The sequence below is a fragment of the Gossypium raimondii genome, chromosome 3, assembly GCF_025698545.1.
Source record: "Gossypium raimondii isolate GPD5lz chromosome 3, ASM2569854v1, whole genome shotgun sequence".
Classification (NCBI taxonomy): Eukaryota; Viridiplantae; Streptophyta; class Magnoliopsida; order Malvales; family Malvaceae; genus Gossypium; species Gossypium raimondii.
In genome coordinates this window covers 31,135,346-31,157,744 of record NC_068567.1, presented here as the reverse complement: position 1 = coordinate 31,157,744, position 22,399 = coordinate 31,135,346, and positions in this window count along the sequence as shown.

Below are 22,399 nucleotides of genomic sequence, written 5' to 3'. Positions count from 1 at the left end.
TAGGCTCATATTCCTCTTTCGTACGATCCTCCAAAACTTTCACGACTATGCTTCCTTTTATAGCCTTTGGGACATGTACATGATGTCATACTCAGACAATACCACTTGCCAACGAGCAACTCTCTCTAACAATGATGGCTTCTCGAAAATGTACTTCAAAGGATCTATTTTTGTGATAAGGAAGGTGGTATGATACAACATGTATTGCCTTAGTCAACGCACAATCCATGCTAAAGCACAACACATCTTTTCCATATAGGAATACTTGGCTTCATATTCTATAAACTTTTTGCTTAGATAATAGATTGCATGCTTTTTCTTGTTTGAATCATCTCGTTGCCCTAGAACACAACCTATAGAATTATCTAGCACTATCAAAAACAAAATCAAAGGTCTTCCTGGCACCGGGGGAATCAAAATTGGTGGCTTAGCCAAATACTCTTTTACTTTCTCAAACACTTTTTGACAATCTTCAGTCCATTCAGCATCGCTATCCTTACATAAGAGCTTAAAAATGGGATCACATTTATCCGTTAACTATGAGATGAAACGAGACATGTAATTTAACCGTCCTAAAAAAACCTTTTACCTCATTTTGATTTTTAGGGGATGTTAAATCTTGAATTGCTCCAACCTTGTCCGGATCTATTTCAATTCCCCATTCACTCACTACAAAACCTAACAACTTCCCCGACTTTACCCCAAAAGTACATTTTGCTAGATTCAATATCAATTTATATTTCCTCAATCTTTCAAATAGTTTGCGGAGGTTTTCCACATGACTTTCCTCCCTAGTGAACTTTGTTATCATATCATCAACATAAACATCAATCTCTTTATGCATCACGTCCTGAAACAGTGTCACCATTACTCATAAATACATGGCCCTAACATTTTGTAAACCAAACGGCATGACCCTACAAAAAAAATTTCCCCAGGTAGTGATGAACGTGGTCTTTTCCATGTCCTTCATCACCATTATGATTTGATTATACCCCGAGAATCCATCCATGAAAGAGACAACATAATGTTTAGCAGTGTTATCCACCAGTGTGTCTATATGAGGTAACAAAAAATTATCCTTGGGGTTGCCTCGATTCAAATCTCTATAATCAACGCATATTTTGACTTTTTCATCCTTTTTAGGCACTGGTACAAGATTTGCCACCTATACTGGGTATTTAGCTACTTCTAAAAATACCCTATCAAATTTTTTCTTGACCTCTTCTTTAATGTTCAACAGCATCTTATGTTTCATCCTTCTCAACTTCTGGTATACGGGCTTGCAAATTGATTTCAAAGGTAGTCTGTGTTCCACAATATTGGTGTCCAAACCCAGCATATCTTGGTATGACCATGAAAACACATCTAAAAACTCAATAAGTAGATTCTTCAACAATTGACTTTGCTCTAGCATCATCATCACCCAGATTGATTAAATCTATTCCCTCCAAGTGGAGTTCTATAAGCTTCTTTTCTTATTCAAATAGCCTCAAAAACTCTTCTGGTACAACTTCCTCTTCTTTCATCCCATGATCATTATAGTGAACATAATTATGAAAATTTGATTCAAAGATGTCATTTGGATCATTTATCAATTCATGAGGTATATCCCTGAAATAATTATGAGTATGTATATTGGTATATGAATGAAAACTATTGAATGAATAAAAGTGACTAGGGACATAATCCAAATTTGATTTCATTAAAGAGAAAATAGTTTTACATGGATTTTTGAAGGAAATTAAATTACCTGAATGATATTAAACTTTGATATAATAACTCTTAAAAATGATTACATCTCAAAACACTCAAGGATAGTAAGTAACTGTATGAGCTGCTAGTTGTCCAAGGTGGGTGTTATACCGGTGAGCTATCATTGGTCCTTTTTCAAATGGCATTTATTTCTAAAGTTAGAAAATTATTTGGATTTTTCATAAAAATGTTCTTTATTTTTTTTAAAATTATGTTTATAAATAAACAAATGAGTGAATGAGTGAATGGATGGATGAATAAATGATTGAATGATTGAAATAGGGGCACATTGTTGTAAATATACTCGAATATAAACATTTTCATTCATGGAAGGTTCGAAAATTGTTCAACTTACAATTTTTTTTCCATTTTTCATTCATACTTACAGAAAATCCTAATCGATCCTATTGCCATAGGACAAATCTCTATTTGATGTTCTTCTTCTTCCTCCTCATGAGCTTGATGAAATTTTGATAATGTGCCTGAGCCACCTCCAGAAGTTCCATTGCAGGCTCGTTCCTAGTCACAAAAGGGGGTAGATTCTTTTTTGAGTTCTTCAATCTGTTCACATATGTCTTCGACTTGCTAAGCGAAAACCTGACCTTCCCTGTACATTGTTGTAAACACCTCTTGTTGGCTTACTGCCATTTGTTCCACTGCGATAAAACGCTCTGCAAGCTCCTATATTCTTTCATGACCTCTTTGTTTTGCTCTTCTTTTATCTTTAATTCTTTAGTCAGACGACAAATTTCCTCCTCCAGCACCTCCATTTCAGCAGTTTTTTCCTCCTCCAAGTTTGCTCTTGTTCTCGCACTTTCTGGAGTTCATTAGCTCACAAACTCGGATCCGCCTCCAACCTCTGAATCTGAGCAAGCAAGTCAAATCTTTCACATTGACGTCGTTCTAACTATATTATTAGTTCTTCCCCTCTTCCCTTCATGTCTAATCAGTGTTGTTGTTGTTGCCTCATGATTTCTTCCTGTTTTTCCTTTACTTATGACTGATGCTGCTCTCGTTGCTATTTGACCTCTTCATCTCTCCCCCTCAGATGCATCTCTAAATCATGTATATTTTCTGTTAGCTCAGCTACGTCATCTAGGACTTTCCTCTTTCCCTTGAATTGCGCTGACATAGAGATTTTGCTTCTTTTCTTAGGCGCCACTGGATATACGTTTCTGAAGGGGAATGGTTGAAACAGGTTCCTAATTGCAAGCTCAAGGTTTGACCCCACTTGATTCATATCTCTTCCAATTTCTTCCAAAATCCTGGGTCCTGAACCAAAGCTTCCATCTTGTTTAGACCAGTTGTAGCAGGTACACATTGATCATACCTGTATTGGCTTAGAACCATCAACAAGGAATAACTTATGGCTCCCCATATGCCAATTAAGGGAACCCACAAATGACCATTGCACCCGTTAAGTATCGTGCTCCAAATAATCATGGAGCCCTTCCATTATGTTTCTTGGTATGTCAATGTACTAAGGTTCTGAACCCACTACTCAATCAATTGGTTTGGATGCCACTCATTTTTCAAAAATTCCTCTATAGGCCTGGTCCAAAGAACAAACACCTGACGGAATCCCTTATAGAGGCACCTAAAAGGACTTTCATCCATACGAACAACAATTGTGCGCATCCTAAGAAATGCCGTCTCCTTTCCTTCTAATGAAATTGAGTGAAATGATGGTTTCAGCTAAGACTGCTAGAGCAGGATTAACCATTTTTTAATCTAAAATAGAAAATTAGCTAGCTCTACACTCACATATCCTAGAGCTTTTAGGAATACAATCAACCCGTATACGGTAAACGCGAACAATGCCAAATGTCTATCATTGCTAGCCTTTCCCATAGCATCCCTAATGTGGGACTAGGAAATGCAGGGACCATTTTTATCTTTTAATCTTGCTTTCACTGTATCTACAAGTAATCCCATCAGATTGGTTAAGGGTTCCCAGAAATCGACGTTCTATTTCCAATATATCCTGAGCAGATCTCTAAAGTTGTAGTGGAGAAGGGTAGAATATTCATTGATAGTCGGTACCATATCCACTTCATTAAACGTAAAACACCTATAAGTGGGAACCCAAAAACGTACCATAGCCTTCAATAGGGCATCATCCGGTTTAACGAACAAAAGATATGCTACATCGCCATACTTGTCTCGAAATCATGTTTTCTTAGCGTCGTCCCATGATTTCCATATTCTCTTTAATTTATCTTTGTGATTTCTCTTACAGTCCATACGGACTGTATGAGGCATGCTCGAGTCAAAACTAGTTATCTGGCAATCACCTTCTCTGCTCTGAGTATCCTCTGACATTCTTGCTATTATCCCTATATTTTCTACCCCATGTCGAACAATTGAATCTTCTCGAAGTGTGTTCAAGTCGAATATAGTTGCTACACTGTGCCCCAGGTATTTGAATGATGCATGAATTATGCCATGGAGAGACACAAACACAAGAAAAATAATGTCAGTAAAAAGAAGAAATAAAGTCAAATGAAAAAAATGTCAAATTAATTCATAGAGCATTGTAGAAAAATTCAAAACAAAAAACATACGAATAAATGATCTTGAGGTCCTATAGAGTATTATTACGATAGGTAAGGTACGGTTCTTATGTCTAGGCTTCACATTTAAAATTGTCATTACATGCTGGCTTACAGTTGACTCTAATGCACAGGGAACCCAGGGCTTAAATACGACATCTATAGGGATGCGTTCCCCTTTAAAAAGGGTTGACCCTTGGGTGGTAAGACTTCCCTAGTGTACACGGTAGCATTCGCTACACGAACATCTTTGTCCATTTTAACCATGGAGTAGTCCTTTAAATTATGCGGTGACATATTGCCACACGAAAATCTAAGGCTACTCCTCATAAACGATATGCAACATGAATGACAACTATAGTCGTGCCACGATGGTAGAGTCGACATACGCATTAATCAATTTCATCGATAAAAGAATAAACAAACACATTGGCATACATATCAAAATAGGATAAGCAAATGAAAGGAACAAATAAATCAATATTTAATACATATTCAAAAATTTAAAATGACATTAGACAATTAAATAAATTAATGCACAAATAAATAAATCTAATATGCAAAAATACTAAAAAACCTAGCTCTCAAACCTAAGTAAGTCGACTTACTAACATCCCTAGTGGAGTCGCCAAGTTGTCATAACGTTGCCTACATAAGAGTACGGGGGCCTAGTAAGCAAAGTTAGACACAGAGGACCTAAATTAACATAGAGTCACCACTAACCAATTAGGGCTAGGTTGGTTAGCCACCTATCGTCTAAAAATCTAGAATTAATACTACAGAAAAATCCTAAAAGTCTAGACTCGATCTCATCACCAAATTTTGGGTTCGAGAGTATGATTACGTGTGGGGAAGGTTATAACACCCCTACAATGCTTATCCGGGGATAGTCCTACAGGGTCTTAAGAGCTTGATTTTTTTTATTTAAGCATATTAATGTCTTAATCTAGGCTAAAATCTTATGAAAATCTTAAATAAAAACTCTAAAGAAAATGCCTCCGGTTTACTTGTAACTCGATTAAGATGTGTTCACCAAACTTACCTAATTTGAAACTTAAATTAGAGATTTTTACTTTTAATGGGAACCCTAAAAGATACCTAAATAATTCTAGTAAAATACTTTCAATTCCTAAAATTAATTCTATTTTAGAATTCTAAAGAAAACGTAGAAATTACCAATGAATTAAGAGAAATATTAAAATTCATCTACAACTTATTCGATCTTTTATTTATTTGTTTTAACAAATTTAATTAATAACGTTGAACTTATCAAGATCTTACGAAAGTATCTTATGTCGGGTTTATGATTTATCTTACTTTAAAATTCTTGATATAAGGCTTAAATTCGTCAAAATCCTAAAATAATATATCTTAAATAACATTTATTAGCTTTCTTAAAAAGTTTCTAAAGTAAAATACTTAGACCTACTCATGATTTACAATTCACCTACAAAAATCTTTAGCTTTAATCTTGAACAAAGTCCTAAAGAATATTTACATATTAATTTAAGATTATAAAGAGGAATCCTATACGATATTTAAAATTAGTTTAAAACCCTAAAAAATCCTACATATTATTTATAATTTTTCTAGTGTAAGCAGAGACAAGATCTTAAAGACTAACCTAAATTCAAATGTAAAAACCTTATGGTTTCATTAAAATGTAACACCTACTTAACTAACTTCATGTCAACAATTATAGGATGGAAAAATGACCTAAAGTTCCCTCTTTTAAAATGAATAGTAATAAAATAGAAAAATTAATTAAATTGGCTAAAGTTAATGAAAAGTTTAAACTCTTTCAAAAATGGAAATAATAAAAAGAAAACTTAAATAAATGAAATAAATAAGACCTTGACATGATGATGATAATAATAACAATAATACACCTTAGTCACAATACAATAAAAGAATCAAAGTAACATAAGTAAATAATATTAAAATGTATGTAAGGGAATGTTTAAAAAACATAAATATAAATAGACATGAAAATGAATAAAGACGAAATAAGAATAAATAAAAATTATACAAGTGTGAATAAATATAAAACATTAAAATAAAGTGCATAGTTTACATTAAATATATAAGGTATAAATGTAAATGAAAGGGAAGATATAAGTGTAAATAATTTATTAAAGATGGAAGCAAAATGACATAGCTGATTTTGGGACTAAAAGATAAAAAGTTGGAAGACAGAGGACTGATGTAGCAATTAATTTGCTTTTAATTTATAAATTTCGGATTAAATCGAAGGCTTGAATAAACAAAATGGTTACGGGTGTAAATAGGCCAGAGAGTGAGGGCAGTGTTGTAAAAAATGAGGTATTTTTTTGTAAATTTAAAAAGTAAGGGGGTGGAAATAAATTACCCATTTTTGGCACCTATAAATAATAATAAAAAACTATTCACTCTTTCATTTTAACCTCATTTTTTTCAAAAAAAAATATTTTCCTCTTTCTCTTCCTCCTTCTATGTTGGCTATGGCTCCACCACCAGAGAGCCCAACGGCTCTCCAACCTCCAGTGGTGGAGCCACCGCATACGGTGGCCAAAATTTTTTTAAATTTTTTTTGTAGAATCAAAGTTTTCTTTTAAAAAATCACTACTTTCTTTAAAAATCAAAGTTTTATTTCGAAATAGTTGAAAAAGATCAAAACTTTGTTTTAAAAATTTAAATTTTTCCTTAAAATGACTAAAAACATATTTTTATTTTAAAATCTAAACTTTCTCTTTTTTAAAAAATATTTTTTTAAATCAAAGCTTTATTTCAAATAGTTAAAAAATCATAACTTTGTTTTAAAATTTTAAAATTTCCTTTGAAATGACTAAAAAATATATTTTATTTTAAAATCTAAACTTTCCATTTTTTAAAAAATTCCCAAGATCAAGCCTTTTTTTTTCTAAAAAAGAATAGAAAGGGGAAGGGAAAAAAAAGATTTTTGGGGCTCTTCGGGGTGGACGACCGACGGTCCGATGACATTCCCTTCATTGGAGCCCAAAACTCGATCCCTCATGACATGTCTATGGCCAAAAAAGAAAAAGATAGAAGAAAAGAAAAAAGAGAAACTAGAATGCTTGTTGTTGTTGTTGTTGTTGTTGTTTTACTCTTTTTTAAGAACAAAATATGAAAAGCCTCCTTTTTTTTATTCTTTCATTTCATTTCATGTATATATATTGTTTTTTAATCTTTTTTATTTGTAAAAAAGATAATAATAATAATAATATTTAATAATAATAGTAATGATAATGATAATAATAATTTGAGCCCTTGACAGGCCCAAAAAGGAAAGAAAAAGGAAATAAAAACAAAGGCCTCCATTTGATCAAAATTGAGTGGGCTTCGAACGGGACCAAGAGAGAACAAATATACAAATGGGCCTCTAATTGGGCTCAGACAAATATAAAAAAAATTTACTAATGGTAATTAATGTTCCCAACCAAATTCGAATTCAGTAACACAGGCTCGAAACGTATCTTTTAGCACTTGAATAATGCATTTTGATTGGTCATCAGACTGGGGATGGAATGTTGTGCTGAAAGTCAACCTTGTACCTAACGATTCGTTCAACTGCTTCCAGAATCTTGAGGTAAAGAAAGGATCTCGGTCGAAGATAATAGACACAGGCACACCATGAAGTCTAACTATCTCACAGATATACGGTAACACCCAAACCCAGCCCAGTTATTATGGCCAAATTCAGAAAGCTACATTGGACACCAGAATGGCCCAGGAAAACTTTCTTGAATTTGAACGTACTTTTTTAAACCATTTGTGTGGTTCGTTCAAATCTAGTAAAATCAAATGTTCAACTTTATTTTCAATCTCATTTCAAAAACCATTTGTCGACGAAAATGGTAGAAATAAACTTTCAAAATTTTGAAAATTATTTTAAAACTATTGGTTTATCAATTCAAAGCAAATTAAATAAAGCGTTTATTTTAATTTCATAAAAACCGTGCAAATTTCAAGAATCAAAATAAATAATATCTCAATTGTAAACATTCAATCATTTATTCAAAATTATTTCGACTTTTCAATCGTACTTCTAAATCATTTGTCTTTTATTCAAAATTGGAGAACTTGGTTTTTCGTCATTATTTCGGAAATAAAACATATTAACTTCATAAATCATATGTCTTTAGAAAACTCATCGTAAACATTAATAATTTTGAAAACTAAGTCTAATTATATTAAAATTCATTTTTCATAAATGCAGAAAAATGTGTTATTAACAGATTCTATTTTAAAAACTGACTTTCAAGCGAAATCTTATCAAATATTAATTTATCCAGTTTTTAAAACTTAATGTCATGGAAGCAATTTATGCAAATCAAAATAAAAAATCCCCAAAATAAAGCCCAATGCCACAGTCCATACTCAAATTTATCACAAACCCAAAATATCAAAATAAAATTTAATTACTTTAATTTAAAAAGACTTTTGAGAAACTCTTCAAATGCCACCATCAAATCCTAACATCGGGGTTATCTGTAAAATCAGAAAACTAAAGGTGTAACACCCCAAACCCGGCCTAGACGTTATGGCCAAATCTAACGATATCACATTGAAGTGTTTTTCGAAAACATAGTTTCAATAAAAAAAACTCGTTCCATATTAATTCTCGTTTATTGAAAACTCAAGTTGTCTTTAACAGTTTTTTGATCATATTAGTTTGTTACTATATTTAAAACATTGTTTGATGCGGAAGCTTTTACAGTATTTTACGAAAATGTGGTGTCTTGAAAAGCATACATCTTTTGAAAATCCGCGTCCTAATACTATCAATAAAATTTTAAATATTTAAAATCCCAAATTAAAAATTAACATTTTAAAAAGGCCTTATTACAATCAAATACCCAAATTAAATTATTACCAGTAAAAATCCAGTATAGAAGCAGGTGCAGTTGTGTGGCCACCTCCAAGTCTCTCGCAGCACCGGTCCCTAGGACTAGGGATTACCTGTAAAATAAACAGAGGGGTGAGTTTACAAAAACTCAGTGTGTGACCCCATATAAGCAAAATGGCCAAACAGGCCCTAGGCAAGTACAGTTTGGGCCTAAGCCCAATTTAATAACAGTTCAGTTCAGTTAGGCCTTAGCCCATTATAGTATCAGTAACAGTTCAGACATGCAATCAAAAATCCTACCCAACCAGCCTCTACACTCCACTCCGTCTAGCCCAACACTCTATGTGGGGATAATATCACCCACCCATCCCTACATTCCAAAATTAGCACTGGTTGCGGCACTAAACAGCATTTGCAGTAGAGCTACCAGTACGGTACACTTCTTCCAATAATAATCCCATTCCCATGCAACATATCATACATGTATGCAACATATATATATATCGTGGCATGTTTATATACAGTCATAAATAACATAGAGCATGTAGTCATTTTATAACATAGGGGCATAACAGTCATTTTACCACGTGGGGGCATAACAGCCATTTTATATCAGTTTAGGAGTCTAGGTGTACTTATCAACCCATCAGTGCATCCACAGTCGTCTCGGGCGACCCGTGCAACCTTAACAGTCAAACAGTGAAATTGGGCCTAAGGCCCATAATGCGAGCCCATATGGGCCTACACACTCATGTGGCCCACATAGCACAGAATTGGTCTCGATCATGAAAATCACACAGTTTGGCCCAATAATCTCCTCACGTTCGTGTGTTTTACCCATGTGGGGCATACAAGCCCTTTGGGCCCACTCGGCCCATCAAGGCCTAAAACAGCCTAAGACCACGAAATCGCTCATGGTGGCCGCAACAGTCTAATGCCCACATTTTATGCATTTTGTTTACCACACGAATGAGCGTACGCTCGTGTAGCGTCAATTGTCATATTTTTCGACTTTTGCCGGTTTACGATTTGGGCAGTGTTTACACACGTATTTCGGTATTTCACCGATATTATTTACAGAGTACTGTTACACACCTTGGTTCTATTTGCTGAGAAATCGCCCACACCTTTGGAACCTACACTTGACCAACAATCCTCAATTATTCACTTAAGCAGTTACTTAATCGAACAAGCATAAGTTATCCCAATCGTTATAACCACAACAACCTACCTTTGATCGAGTGATGAAAAAATTTCAAATGCTTCAATACCACTTGCAACTCCTTCACTACTCGAGGAGTTCTAAAAACTGAAAAGAACACAAGAGTAATCGGCTTGTCAGTGTATGAAAGGAGTAGAATAGTTACAGATTAAGAGAAAACAAGAAGAAGTCGAGTGCTCTTACCGATTTGTCGGAGAATAGTCACTACAACTAGGACACAGTAGCGATAAGGGAATGAAGTAATCCGCTTAGATACCAAGATGATAAGGGAAATCAGTTTAGAAGAGAAAGAGCAAAGAACACGAAGGAAGGGTAGAAGGTATATTCAACCAGTAATAGAAAAAGAAGACAAGAGGACTAGCCAAACACACACCTTGCACCATTCAAAAAAAGAAAAAAAGAGAGATACGGTAGACTTAAGCAGAGAAAGAAATTGCAAACGAGAGAAAAGAAATGAGACACTTAGAGTAATTTCGACCAAAAAGGAAGGTTGTCAAAAGTGGAATAGAAGAATATGCCAAAAACTCCTACCACATTCGGCCAAAGAGAAGAAAAAAGGAAAAAAAAACCCAGAATGAGGCATACCAAATGAGGAGTACCACCCTGGCCAAAATTCTTGAGTGCCAGAGTCCACTTCCTGCACAACACTCTCTCTCCCCTTATTTCCCTTGATTTTCTCCTAAAATCCCTCCTCAAATCTCTCCACCTGATCACACCTCCCCTCAACCACTCAATTTGAATTCTCCTCAACCACTTCAGTGTTTCAGTCAAACTCCAACACCCCTCACGGCAAAGCAGCAAGATAAACACTCCCTTGCCTCCAGCAAGATTCGAACCTTAGACCACTGGCATAGGTAACACGCCACTTACCCCCTAAACCAACAGGCATTTTATGTCATGCTTTACCCACAATAATTTAAAAGCCTACTAACTATAGGCAAGGGTTTCCTTCCTTAAAAATATTTTTTTTTTGCACAAGCCCAGGCTACCCAAGACTTCTCAGGCACTCCCAAACACACCCAAATCACTAAACCACTGAAGCAAACAAGTAATTGTGTTACAAACATGCAAAAATAAATACTTGGATTTTTGGGGCGTTACAAAAGGGGGTGAGCTCTTAAGCTTAGTGTGAGATTAACATAAACACAATCACTTACATATAAACATATACATTATACAATTATAATAATCATATCAATTTCATATACTTATACTATGCATGATCATGTCAATACACATTTCGTAAAATAATGTAGATTTTATGAAAACGGTCCTACATATCTCTGCTATGCACCAAAATTGAGTTCCCCAGAACTTGTCCATCCAACACACCAAATTTGTGAACAGTGTCACCAAAATCGCAGATATACTGCCACATAATCAAAATTGTGAACAGTGTCACATTAATGCAGATAAACTGTCACATACTTCCACCTTTCACATATCCCACCCCATGCATGTGATATGGCCAAAATCACTCAAATCATATAGGCATGTTTAACATGCAAATCGCATACATACACATGGTACCAAAATTTCACATTTTATAAATCATGCGAAAATCACATATGTCATAAGATCACATAACATGAGAATGAGGTTTTCATAATTTTCATATCATTAATAATAAACAAATCACACATCATACATATCACCAAAACCAATGGTTTTGAATCACTTACTTGACATAGTCCATAACGATGGGTTTTATCTCTCTTAATGGATACGTAAAGTATCCTAATCAAACATAACTTAAATAATAATTTTAACAATATACAACATAGGTTTATTTTTGTTTAATGTTAAAACCCACATTTGATCATAGATCCGATTTGCAACAACTCTCTAAGAACACCCACACGGGATCAAACAATTAGATTACATATTCAATACACAATAGTGATCTTACATTAATAACGATCATTATTAAGGTTGATACGATAATTATAATATCCCTAAACTGGGACTAGTAGTTTCGAGTATATTTTTCAGGTTCTGAGCGTGAATTTAGGAATTTATCGGGTTAATGGTAATTTTTAATTTAATTTTGGAGGTCAATTTCATCTAAAATCATTACACAATAATCAGTAAAAATAAAAATATTTTTGGGAAAATTAATTTGAAAGAAGTTAAAAAATTATTAGTGAAAATAATTAATTTTGGTGAAAAATAATTTTAAAATATTTTTATTGGGGTTAATTTGAGTTAAATTTAAATATTAATTAAACTAGATTTAGTTGTAAAATAAGAGAAATTTTGGAGTATTTATTTGGAAAATAAACCTTTAAATTCAGAATTTTGGAAGGAAATTATTAATTGGTAAAGTAAGGCAAATGTGGGCTGGTCATTGGGCAAATTTCTCAATTTTTAAATTTCTGGTGGGTTGTTTCACTTTTAAACACAATGCATCTAGCCTACTTTTCACACCATTTACATCAGATTAGGGAGCTATAAAATTCATTTTCTTTGCATGGTTTTTAGGATCTATCATTAGAGAATAGATTCAACAAATTTCCTTCTCAAAATACACTCTCTTTTCACCCAAAATTAATCACAAAATAGCCAAAAATATTTTATAATTTCTCAAGATTCTTGAATCAAGATTTCCAATCAAATGATTTAGAATGAATCAAAGGTAATTATTATTTCTAAACTTATTTTAGGATGATTAGAAGCATATTTACATGATTTGAGTGATAATTACATGATTTTTATCAATGTCATCTTCTTCAAATGCTTAAGGTGCTTTAATGGTGAATCTTGAATTTGGAGAGAAAATCCACAAATCAATGGATGTTCCAAATCAAAATGGATCTATTACAAGGTTTTTGATCTTATTTTTCAAGATTAAACATGTTTTGTAATGTAATTTAAAGAAATTCAAATTTCATCATTTTCATGAATCGATTTTTTAGATTTTCGTAAAATTGATTGAAATATGAAATTGATGCTTAGTATATGTTTATTTGGTCTAGTATTGATGTTTGGAAGTGATTAAGAGGGCTGGAGTGATCGATTTTGTGAGGAATCGAGTTTTCTACATGATGATACAAATTTGGTAAGGTAAATTTGAGTGAGAATTTTGTGTAGCCTATTTGATGAAAATTTGTGTTTATTATATCTTTTGAAAGGTGGCAATATCTATTTTATCTCTATTGAAGCTTCGAATCTTGAAGAGGATCGAGCTAATCGAAATTGAAGCTTGGATTTGCTTGTTGATCACTTGGTTGTGGTTGAGTTGGTTGTGTGGTGAGTGTTATTAAAGGGCAATTTGGTAAATTGACTCTCACTTATGCTTAATTAGATTATTAATTACTGATTGCAAATATTTAATTGAGTTTTGATATGTTAATTTTTCAAGATTATTGATATATGTTTAAGTGATGAAATTTTTGTTAAGTGTTGGTAAGTGAGCATCTAGTGATTTTATGTGCTTGATTTGATTAATTATAATGGTGAACTAAGAAAGTATATTTGATTTTTTTTATTCATGGTATGTTGATATTTCAATTGATAAATGAACATTGATAATAGGTAATTGGTATGCTAGATTTAATTTGATGTTAAAATGGCTATGTTACATGATTCACATATGCATTTTCGCACTTTAAATTGAGCACATTATTGACTGAAATTATGTTATGATTGATTGATTATATTGGCATTATATCAGGGTGGATCCACTGGATATAGTTGGCATGTCACAGGATTTGTGAGTACTCACCATATTAATATGTTATTTGTGAGCAATGAGGCTCTAGGTAGACTGATTTGGAGTAGATAAGGGAGTGTTGAGCTTGTGTCTCCACTCAGCGGACTGATTTGAGGAGATATAATAGAGTGTAGAGCTTGTGTCTCCATTGATTATTATATGTCATGATTATCTGAGGAGCCGAGCAAGAGAATTCCAAGAGATTAAGGCTCGATAGAGATTTAGTTACACGTTTTAGAAATGTTAATTGGGCATTATGGAACTTCTGGGACTTAGTTTAATTTTTGTTGTAATTGGACTTGGACATTGGACATTTTTAATTTTTGATGGTTTTATAATATCATATATGCATGTTTGAGTTTGATTATTGAATAATTTACTATGTATTGTTGCTTGATAACACAGTGATTGATAACACGGTGTGTGAGGCATGATGTTTACACTAACCATTGTTTAAATGAAGCTTCCATTAAGTGGTTTACTAGCGACTAAGGTGCGTCACTTGTTTGAATTAATCGGCGGGTGATATGCAAGAATGTTTAATTCTATTTAATTGAGGCTTAATTGGTGTTAATAAATTCAACTGAAGGTGTATGTATGATATTTAAATGTACCTAAATCAGGTTTAATTGGCCATTAAAATACTCAAAATCAGGTTTAAAATCGAATATTTCGTACAAAAAAACTGTAGTGGACTATTGGGAGTTTGAATTCTGGTCTTTTTAAATTGGTTCACAAATTACTTCTGCATTAATAAATAATTAATAAATTGATAAGATTAAGGTGTTATAAGGTCAGGGCGTGTCTTGGGAGGTCGTTAGCCAGAGAGTCACTTAGGTGGCTAATGTAACACTTTGAATTCAGGTCGATCTATCCCGGTCGAATTTGGAGTGTCAAATTTGGTGGTATCAAAGCCAGGTTAGGATTTAAAACATTAGGTTAGCTTCGGGTTGTTGAATATTAAAATTGCGATCTTGTATTTATGACATTTACTTGCTTATGTTGTTTACAACCACATGTTTTGACTATGCATGTTCTTTTCGATATAAATTGTTACTAAGGTAAGATTTGGGAACACAATGCCCTATAGGAACTATACTTAGTTAATCTTGGGCCTCTTGCCGCTACTCACTCTTGGTACATTTTCTTTACTCTTGTCTTTAGTATATGATAGTCGTTATGCCTCCGTGTCGCAATTAGGGTAGTATGGAGGACGATGCGCCGCCACGGGATGATGCTCAAATAGGCCCATCAAGCACTTCATATCAAAGATGGTCGGGCACCATCTGACAGACGTGATGATGTGATACTTGACTCATCGGGGTTTCTGGGTGGTAAAGAGTTTCGTAGTGTTAGGGAAGGTGATTCGACACGTGTCAAGTATTGGTTAGAGGGTGTTGTTCATATTCTTGGTCAGATGGGTTGTTCTAAAGAGGATAAGTTAGGTTGTGCTGTGTCACGGCTGACGGACAAGGTTCACAGATGGTGGTTGATTATCAAGAGGGGTACTGCGCCGAATCGTTTAACTTGGGACTTCTTCTTATCGTCATTCCAGATGAAGTTCATGGGCGAGTAGTATCTCAAGGCTAGGAGAGGGGAGTTTATGGGTCTCGTCCAGGGTACTCTGTCAGTAGACGAGTATGAGGCTGAGTTTTTTCGGTTGAGCCAGTACGCTCCCGAGTTGGTAGCTCATGATGTGAGCCATTGTAAGAGGTTCAGGTTCAAACTGAACTGCAAGATTAAGCTCTATTTGGTTGCTCAGAGTACCGAGGTCTTTAATGAGTTGGTTGAGAAGGCTCGTGCACTTGAGAAGACTTTGGGAGAAGAGCCCAAATTTGTTTCATCTAGATCTATTAAGAGGACGACCGATGCTGCTAGTGGGTCTGGTCGTAAGGGGAAGAGAGGTTGTTTTGCTAGATCTGATTGACATGTTGTTTGTGGTTGTGGTCAGGGTAGACAGGCTGCGAGAGCCGAGGCTGGTCCTACTAATCAGGGTCGTGCTATATGAATTTGTGTGAGCACTGTAATCGTCAACATCCGGGAGATTGTTGGAGGTTGATGGGTGCTTGTCTTGCTTGTGGTTCAATAGAGCATTGAGTTAGCGACTGCCCGAGGAGAGCGCTTGTTGTTCACGATCGACTTGTTGTTGCTGCTACTGCACCTGCTGATACGATCCAAGGAGGTGACACTCAAGGTGTTGTTTTTCCTAGTGGTCCAATCACTCGAAGCAAGGCACGACAATTAAAATCAAAGATGAATGCTATTGTCCAAGACTTTGTTGCTACAAATTTAATTCATCATGTTCGTGACGTTGACAAATACGGGAATGCAATTCACTGGACCAATCTTGGAATAGTGCAAGCCCATAAATTGGTGGATTAATCTTTTATGTATCTTATTATTATTATTATTTACTTAATTCTCATTGGTTGGGACACATCACTTATGAGTTAAGTAATTTTATTGGTTAGGTTATTATTTATTTATTTTCTTAGATAATTTTAAGCGCTTTTATTAGGGTTCAATTACTCTTGTATTTTGCCTATAAATAGGCTTGCTTTCTACACATTGGGGGGTCGAATAAAAAGAGAGTATTTGTTTTCTTCCTAATTTGTGTGAGGCAAATTTTTGAGAGTAGAGTGATTCTTCTCTTGCTATTTAGTTTGGAGTTTGTTACTTTGAGGTATTTTGAGTTACAAATATTCAAATTTCTTTCCGTTCATCGGTGTTTCTAGAGGTTCTTCTTTTAGGGTTTCGTGAGAGCCGCTCAATCATTGGCGTTTTTTGTTACAAGTTAACCAAGGGTTCCATAGGGCAAATCTATCCTTTTTTTCTATTATTATTATTATTATTATGATTATTATTATTATTATTATTATTATTATTTAACTAATTTTATTTATTCTCGTTTTATTTCTAATTTGTGTTTCTCTTCTATCTAGATCCGGGTTTCCGCATCAGTTGGTATCAGTTTTAGGCCATTCGGTGTTATTTTTGAAGCTAAAAAAAAAAGTTGCCTACCTTTCATACGTAGATTTCTTCTTTTCCTATTATTGTTATTATTTTTATTTTTATTTTTCCCAAAATTGAATTTCTTTTCCTTCTTCTTTTCTTTACTTAAGTATAATTAAAGCTTCAATTTTTGAAAATCTTAAGACACCAAACGTTTCCGATTTTTTTTTTAAAATTTGGGTAGAGTTTTCTTAAGTTTTCTTCTTATTAAAGCTTTTCTTTGACTCTAGAGTTAGGGATCGTTGCAGGTCTCCGTTTTTTTGTTTCTTCCTGTGCTAGCAGATATTAAAAGCACGTACAATTCCTTCATCCGTGTAGCCTCCACTACAAATTGCCTCGTCAAGTTTATTGGCCTCTCAGAGCAATTAGGGTCTTCATTGTTTCTTTGAAGTTTGCACCTCCGTTACTTGATCTTGATTAGTAACCCTCTCCAAACATATTTACAAGTTTTGAATCATTCAGAGAGTTATTCTTTTGAGAGCTAACGAGTGAGGTTATTATTATTTTTTCTTTCTTGTTCCTGTTTGTTTGATCTTTCACAGATACCATGCCGCTCACTAGATCCCAAACTAGTAAAAATGAAGAGGATGAGCAAAAAAGAGAGAACGATCCTTTGGTCGAGTTGTTACAAAAAGAGATGAAAAAGTTGCAAACTCAATTCGAACATCGCATGACCCAGATGTTACAAGAGCAAAGGGAGTATCTTGATACAAAACTTACAACTCAAGAGAGATACATTGCCGATAATTACAAGAAATTGAACGAAGCCTTTATAAGCCGATCAAATTCACGAGATTGAACTTTTAAACGAAGGGAGGACCATGTTTTTGATGATGACTTTGAGTCCGAGTATGTACCTAGAGAAAGGTTGGAACGAAACAATGACACCCCCAAACCAAAATTTCCTTCTTTCTCAGGGAAGAATGATCCTGATGCTTACCTTGATTGGGAGGAAAAGATGGAAGCAATCTTTGCTTGTTACAATTACTTTGATGAGAAAAAGGTAACATACGCTGTCGTTGAGTTCATTGATTATGCACTAACATGGTGGAATCAATTATGTAAAAGTAGGATTCTTTATAGAGAGCAACCAGTTACTACTTGGGTTGAAATGAAGCGCATCTTGCGAAAACGGTTTGTTCCACCATACTATTATCGAGAACTCCATCAAAGACTCCAACATCTTGTTCAAGGAGATAGATCTGTGGATGACTACTACAAAGAGATGGAGACTATTCAGATTAGAGCCAATCTTGTTGAAGAGGCTGAGGTGACTATGGCTAGATTCCTTGCCAGCCTAAAGCTTGAGATTGTAAATCGAGTTGAGTTACAACACTACATGGATGTTGAAGAGATACTTCAAACCGCACTCACCATTGAAAAGCAATTACGAAAGAAAGGGACAACGAGGGGTGCTAGTTCGGTTTCTAATCACGCTTGAGAGGAAATTGGCAAAACAAGATGATAGATTATGGAATGGGAGAGATGCACGGTTCAAGCCAAATGAGCCTAGAACTTACTCCAAAGATAGAGGTATGCCTAATTCATTTAAAGGTTCTACTTCTACTAATCGAGCTCCATCTTCTTCTTCTACTTCTCCTAGTGCCATTAAGCAGCCAAAAGATATTACCTGCTTCAAATGCCAAGGAATGGGTCACTATGCTCGAGAATGCCCTAATAAAAAGTCATTGGTGATTCGAGAAGATGGCGAGGTTGATTTTGAGTCTGATAACGAAGATGAGATGCCTCCTTTGGAAGATGCTGATGATGCGCATACTCATGATGGGTATGAAGAATACTTGGAGTATGGTGAGAAAGCACTTGTTGCTCGAAGGACTTTAAATGTCCAGTTTAAAGAGGAAGGGCGCGAACAAAGAGATAACATTTTCCACACGAGATGTTTGATTGGTGGACAACCTAGTTCATTGATCATCGATAGTGGAAGTTGCAGCAATGTGGTGAGTTCTTCCCTTGTTGAGAAACTTGGCCTACCTTGTGTGAAGCATCCAAAGCCATACCGATTGCAATGGCTGAATGATAGTGGGGAGGTAAAAGTATCTAAACAATGCTTAGTTTCATTTTCCATTGGTAGATACTCTAATAAAGTTTTGTGTGATGTTGTTCCAATGCAAGCTGGGCACATATTACTTGAACGGCCATGGCAGTTTGATCGACGAGTAAATCATGATGGTTTCCTTAACCAATATACCTTTGTGTTCCTTGGAAAGAAGTTTACTTTGGCTCCACTTCCTCCTCAAGAAGTCTACAATGATCAACTCAAACTTGCTAGTGAGATGGGTAAGGGAAGTGAGGTAAAATCATTGAAAAAGGCTAAGAGTAAAGAGACCCTTAGTGTTAAAAGCCAACTTAAAGGCCCAACATTGGTGAGTGATTGCACACACAAGTCACGAGATGAGAGAGTGAGTTTATTCGCTAGGTTTCGAGATATCAAATTTGCTCTTTATACAAAACAAACATTTGTAATTATTAGGTTTAGGGAAAACTTTGTTTTGACTAACCCTAATACACATTTGCCTAGTTGTTTTGTTGATCTTTTGCAGGATTTTGAGGATGTATTTCCTTCTGAAATGCCTAAGAGATTACCTCCTTTACAAGGGATTGAACATCAAATTGACTTTGTGCCTGGTTCGAGTATTCCGAATAGACCAGTTTATCCAAGCAATCCTGAAGAAACTAAGGAGTTGCAAAGGCAAGTTGAAGATCTCTTAGAGAAAGGGTTGATTCATGAAAGTCTAAGCCCTTGTGCGGTCCCTGTACTTCTCTTCCCAAAAAAAGATGGTTCTTGGAGAATGTGTGTTGATTGTCGTGCTGTCAACAAGATTACGGTAAAGTATCGATATCCAATTCCTCGATTTGATGATATGTTGGATGAGCTTAATGGTGCATGCATTTTCTCTAAAATTGACTTAAAAAGTGGTTACCATCAAATAAGAATGAAACAAGGTGATGAATGGAAAACTGCTTTTAAGACTAAGTATGGCCTGTATGAGTGGTTAGTCATGCCATTTGGCTTAACTAATGCTCCTAGCACATTCATGAGATTAATGAACCACATACTTAGACCTTTTTTAGGAAAATTTGTCGTTGCGTATTTCGATGACATACTGATTTATAGCAAAACTTTGAATGATCATGTTGGGCATGTTAAATTAGTATTGGATGTGTTAAGGCATGAACGTCTCTTTGCTAATCTTGGAAAATGCACCTTTTGTATGGATAAGCTTGTTTTTTTGGGTTTTGTGATAAGTTTTACAGGAATCCATGTGGATGAGGAGAATGTAAAGGCAATTAAAGAATGGCCTATCCTAAAATTGTTTCTGAGGTAAGGTCTTTCCTTGGGTTAGCCGGTTTCTACCTCAGGTTTGTTCGTAACTTTTCCACAATTGCTTCGCCTTTGACTGCACTTATTAAAAATGATGTATCTTTTCATTGGACAGATAAGCAAGAATTAGCATTTAATGAACTTAAAGATAAATTGTGTAATGCTCCTATTCTTATTTTACCTTTGAGATTGAATGTGATGCTTCTGGAGTAGGTATAGGTGCCGTCCTCATGCAAGATAGTAAACCACTAGCCTACTTTAGTGAGAAACTTGGTGGAGCACATTTGAACTATTCGACCTATGATAAAGAGTTGTATGCCTTGGTAAGGGCATTAGAAGTTTGGCAACATTACCTTTTACCAAAAGAGTTTGTGATTCACACTGACCATGAATCACTTAAGCACTTAAAGGGACAAGGTAAGTTGAACAAGCGACATGCGAGGTGGGTTGAATTCATTGAATCTTTTCCTTATGTTATAAGGTATAAGAAAGGTAAAGATAATATTGTGGCTGATGCTCTATCAAGGAGGTACAATTTACTTAGTGCTTTGCATACTAAGTTATTAGGTTTTGAGTATCTCAAAGATTTATATGCCACTGATTCTGATTTTGCAAGCATTTATGACGCATGTGAACATGGTGCATTTCACAAATTTTAAAAGCATGATGGCTATCTTTTTCGAAATAATAGACTATGCTTACCAAAGTGTTCAATGCGAGAATTGTTGGTTCGAGAGGCTCATAGTGGTGGTCTTATGGGTCATTTTGGAGTCACTAAGACTTATGATGTTTTACATGAGCATTTTTATTGGCCTAACATCCGAAAACTTGTTGAGAAAATTTGCTCTACTTACATTACTTGTAAACAAGCTAAATCCACTGTGATGCCTCATGGTCTATATACTCCTCTTCTTGTTCCTAGTTCACCTTGGACTGACATTTCAATGGATTTTGTAATAGGTTTACCAAGGACAAAGCGTGGACGAGATTGCATCTTTGTGGTTTTGGATCGATTTTCTAAAATGGCTTATTTCATTCCATGCCATAAGACTGATGATGCAACCCACGTTGCCGATCTATTTTTCCGTGAAGTTGTAAGATTACATGGAATCCCAAAGACTATCATTTCCGATAGAGATGCAAAATTTCTTAGTCACTTTTGGAAGGTGTTATGGGGTAAGTTAAGTACTAAACTACTTTACTCTACTACATGCCACCCTCAAACTGATGGTCAAATCGAGGTGGTAAATCGAGTTTTAGGATCTTTGCTTCGAGCCATAATAGGTAAGAATGTTAAATCTTGGGAAGAATGGATATCCTATGTTGAGTTTGCTTATAATCGTTCTGTTCATTCTTCCACAGGTTTTACTCCTTTTGAGATTGTATATGGCTTTAATCCACTTACTGTTTTAGATTTGCTTCCTTTACCTTTGAATGAGATTGCTAATTTAGATGGTGAAAGGAAAGCTGATTTAGTGAAAGAGATCCATGAGAAGGCTCGTAAAGCCATTGAGAAAAAGAATGAGTCAAATGCACATTGAGCTAATAAAGGGCGAAAACAAGTCTTGTTTGAACCCAGAGATTGGGTATGGGTGCATATAAGGAAGGAATGATTTCCTTCTAAGAGAAAGAATAAACTTGATGCACGAGGAGATGGACCATTCCAAGTACTCGAGAAAATAAATGACAATGCTTATCGTATTGATCTTCCTGGTGAGTATAGTGTTAGTGCTACTTTCAATGTTTCTGATCTTTCTCCTTTTGAATTTGATGTAGGTTCAGATTCGACGATGAATCTTCTTGAAGAGAGGGAGAATGATACGAGCCAAGGAGGTGACACTCAAGGGGTTGTTTTTCCTAGTGGTCCAATCACTCGAAGCAAGGCACGACAATTAAAATCAAAGATGAATGTTTTTGTCCAAGACTTTGTTGTTACAAATTTAATTCATCATGTTCG